Below are 5,079 nucleotides of genomic sequence, written 5' to 3'. Positions count from 1 at the left end.
AGGATCGTCTCAAAAATGATCATATATTCACATTCACTATCTGCGGTTAGCAGACGACCATACATTCATTCATTTCACAGATCTCACCAAACTGGATTAGGGATTTACTTTGTGGGAGTGCACATGTGATCAATTAAATAAATAAATTGTCATTCTTTCCCACACTGGTATCCGGTTTCGCTGTATTAATTGAAATTGAGTTATTTTACAAAAAAATGTGTTGTTCTGAGAAAAATAATGAAGTATGTTGTACCTATTTTCAATGTCGGGCGGTACTGTACCCTTCAATATTGTTTTACATATTACGATTTCTGTCATGTTATGCTGTATGCTTAACTATGTTACCATAAACCAGTCATTATTTAGTGAGTATATTATGTAAATGCAAGACATTAATCTTTGTTCATCAATTTCAGAAAGAAATGATGCGTGAAAGAAAGAAATTAAACAGAAATGGGAATTTCACCTTCAGAATGAACGAAAGAGAATGCAATACTTCGTGATGAAGAGTAAATGGATCAGAATTAACAAGCATTAACAAGAATATACTATACACATCGTAGAATAGCAGTCTTAACTAATTTTTTCTTTCAGAATACGAGGCGATTGATGCACGCCGTCAGACAGAACTACACATCTTAGTTTTAGTGATGAAATATGATAGAAATAAGGAATAGTTGTATAATGAGTAATGAAGTGATTTTTTTGCAGATGATAATGAATGCTGATGAATAATGATGAAGAATATGCCACTATAGATAATGAAGTTTTTCTTTACAGGTGATGATAATAATGGAGTTATGATAATATAGATAATGAAGTGATGGATAACGAAGTTTTTTCTTTACAGATGAGGATATTGTTGAAGTTATGTATTTATGCTATGTAATTATTTCAGTATTTGTTGCAGTTCGTTTTGACAGTAGGTATTATATTGCATAGTATGATGACTGAAGGTTTTGGAAGGGACAGCTATGGAACACAAGTTTATACACATTTCATTACCTGTTAATTCGAAGTTCACAACTTTTCAGCATAAAATGCGTTTCTTCTTTCAGTTTAATAATCCATTTTTGTATATTTTGCAGGAGAAATTATTTATGAAATTAATGTGCTATAAGCAGTTGTTCATTAAGTCTATGTCATTTATGAAGATGATTACATGTACTCTACTTGTTTCATAATCTTGCTACAGCTGACTCATGACGAAGGACGTTACACATTTTCATTTACAGCAACAACCCAAAAGCAATTTTTTTCTTTCCCCTGTAATTACCCAACGCAATGCATTGCTAAAACAAAAAAAGGAAAGTATTGCCAGTCCCAAATAATGCTACCAATTTAAAAGAGTTATGAGTAATACTAAATGATGTTTTCCAACCACAGACTTTGAGTAATGGTTACAGTATAATAATAATGCTTTGTAACTGGGAAATGAATGCTACTGATTACTGTATTGAGATAACCAATGATTAATTATGAACATTATTCTGTAATACTATGTTATTGACTACCTCCTGTTTTATGCTTTGTAACTGGGAAATGAATGCTACTGATTACTGTATTGAGATAACCAATGATTAATTATGAACATTATTCTGTAATACTATGTTATTGCCTACCTCCTGTTTTATGCTTTGTAACTGGGAAATGAATGCTACTGATTACTGTATTGAGATGACCAATGATTAATTATGAACATTATTCTGTAATACTATGTTATTGACTACCTCCTGTTTTATGCTTTGTAACTGGGAAATGAATGCTACTGATTACTGTATTGAGATGACCAATGATTAATTATGAACATTATTCTGTAATACTATGTTATTGCCTACCTCCTGTTTTATGCTTTGTAACTGGGAAATGAATGCTAGTGATTACCGTATTCAGATGACTAATGATTAATTATGAACATTATTCTGTAATACTATGTTATTGACTACCTCCTGTTTTCAGTAATGACTTCTGATGATTTGTAATTAGGAAATGAGTGCCAATGTTCTCTGTAAAACACCACATGAATATAATTATGTAATGACTTCTGATGATTTATAACTAGGCAATGAGTGCCAATGTTCTCTGTAAAACGCCAATCTATGAACATTATTCTGTAATACTACATACATGGTATAGAAATGTTCAATAACTGGGCAATGAATGCCGCAAACTACTAATGTAATTCTCAGTGAAGACTAGTATGTGACTTAACGTCCTTCACCTTCTGACCTAACTACCTTGAATTACTGCAATATCCATTTGTCCTGTATATCCTCTTGATCATGGAGCACTATATTTGGTTTTTGCACTAATTCTACGTTGGTGTACCTTACAAGAACGTGGTGTTGACATGACATGCTGTCCACCACTGTAAGCGAGGGAGATGTTATTATGGTCCCACTGTTTGGTGTACCTAAAGTACTGCCAAAATGACAACATGGAATATTACTACGACATTTCAGTGTCTTGGCTACGCTGATAAATACTTCTGGGAAAAGAACTTCAGATTGTTTCACTTGGTGTTGTGCTCCAGCAGAAAGATATGGACTTTCAGTGCAGCTGCGTGCAACCTAAAGTGCTACAACCATGATGCAATCCTTCCCTTTCCTATCCTAATTCTTGTAACATAGTGAAAATCATTTTTTGCTAATATGATTTGTATTCATGACCAATACATTTTTTTGATTTGCTGATATATTCTGAATTATAGTGCGTGTGCTCTTTTGTCATTTTTCTAACATGATTTCTACTCATTGCATGTACATTTTTTTTTGATTTGCTGATATGTTCACTACTTCAGTACATGTGCACTTATGTCATTTGTCAATGAGATTTGTACTCATTATGTCTATTTGTTGTGAAAACTTTGAAGAATTTTTCAGTGCATGTGCACTTATGTCATTTGTTAATATGTTTTGTACTCACATTTTGTTATTGCCTAATATGTTTTGTACTCAGTGCATGTGCACTATATTTACTTTATCTTCTACGCCTGTATATTCTCTGTTTGTAAAGTCAATTAGTTAAGAAAAATTTGTTGCTCATGGCAAGTCCAAATGACTCACCATCGCTGCCAAATTTTTTGCCCCCCAGTGGAGGGTTATGAAACGCGTACGTATTCATTACCAGCGATGGCGAGGCATGACAGAATCTCTGACCAGAGAGTTATTTATCATTGCTAGTCTGCGCTTGACCGCGCGAGTGTTCAGTTGCGAGTAGTCAGTTGCAAGTTGCACTCAGTCGGCAGTAGTTGTAGCGAGTGGACTGAGCGGGCGTCGGCATGCGTCGGCGGCGTGCTCTCCTTCCATCTCTGGTCACGATTCAGGACGAGGTATATTGTTTTAGAAGGTAATGAAGCAGCATTGCGCTCAGCTAATGACATATGTTAATTGTAATTAATTTGTTCAAGAATTGCCCCAATAATAATTTTCTTATAAAGTAACTGTTTTAAACAAAAAGATTCATTTCAAGTCAAGTAATACTTCCTATACATTCCCTCCAAGAATTAAAATTAAACATGGGCCAGCATTGCACGGAGCTGTGCCGAAAAATAAGAGCAGATATTGATGGAGTTTACTGATGTAAGAATTTTGGTTTTTGTGTTCATGTTTAATTATTGCACAGGGCCGAAGGTCAGCGCCGCTGCCCTTATAAAATTTGTCAGGTTTAATTATTTGTGTTCAGATGTTACACATAATTTATGCTTCATTATTTAATTAATTTTATTGTGGGTTTAATGAGCAATCTTCATTCTTTAACTTTGTGAAGAGTTTACATTTGGGCCATTATTATTCTTTACTTTTGGAAGCAGGTTACGCTTGGCAAATTTTTAATTATTCAGTTTTGCGGGAGTCAACATTTGGCTCATTTTCATTAACATTGACATTTTATTATTTTTGCGGGGAGGTTACACTTTCACTAATATTCACATCTAAAATTTTGTGGGGACGTTACAAACGTACATAACTAAACTCAACATATAAAATCCTTACATCCTGTAAACGACTGTTGATATTCTGCACGTCTATCTGGGGAAGCAGGCTTCGAGGTTTAATTATCTCGAAAAGTTGGCTGGTTATGCTTTCTCGCGAGTCTGTTATTAAATTAACTTGCCTTTAGAAGAAAAGTGCAGAGGCTTTATCCGTTATATCAGTTAATCCTAGTCCACCATTTTTAGGATCTAAAGTGGCTACTTTAGCAGGTACTCTGAACACTTCCCCTCTCCACAAAGTTGGTGATTTTGGACATTATTCTCCTAGCTATCATTCTCGGTATTGGAAACAGATGTTAGTATCATAAGCTTTAGCAAGGATGCATGAGTTGATATACTCTGTTCTTTGAACTTGGTTCATATATCGAGCTAAATTCTCTATAAAGACTCCTTGCACTTTATCTGCTGCAACTTTCCAATTTAAAGCCGTCATTTTCACGGGGCGTGATGTCATGGTAATCCCAAGTGTTTTATGTTGGCGGACTAATTTTACCCACTAGACGTTGATATTATCAAAACATCTGAGATTTAATTTCTTACTTTTTTTTCGTTTGCATTGGCTCCAGATGCTCTACAGTACGAATCAATCACTGTTGGTAGCGTGGTTACCTCGTCATGATTCCTTATAATGACCCCTATATCGTCAGCATAGGCTCTTATAACTGTTTTATTTCCTGATAATGCTAAGCCTTTTAATCTAGCATGGACATGTCGGAGGAAAGGTTCCAGCGAAATGGCGAAGAGCGACATGGACAGAGGACTTCCTTGAGGAACACCTCGTTGTATTTGTACCGGCCTGGATTGTTGACAATTCGCTGCTATTTTAGCATTTATTCCAGTTGATATGTTCTTAATCAACTGTATGACCCTATCGTTGAAACCTATTTTCTTCAATGTCTGTAGAAGATATTCATGATTTACCACATCGAACGCTTTGTAAAAATCTAAAAAATATAAAGCACACTTTATGTTTGTTACATAAGTTATTGCAATGATATCCCTGAATTCTGCTAGATTTTGAAAAATGGTTCTGCCTTGCGCGTAGTTCTGATGTTGACTAACAATTTTATCTGTAAGGCATGAAATTC

The sequence above is a fragment of the Schistocerca americana genome, chromosome 1 (genome assembly GCF_021461395.2).
Source record: "Schistocerca americana isolate TAMUIC-IGC-003095 chromosome 1, iqSchAmer2.1, whole genome shotgun sequence".
Classification (NCBI taxonomy): Eukaryota; Metazoa; Arthropoda; class Insecta; order Orthoptera; family Acrididae; genus Schistocerca; species Schistocerca americana.
Note: the sequence above shows the minus strand (reverse complement) of the source record.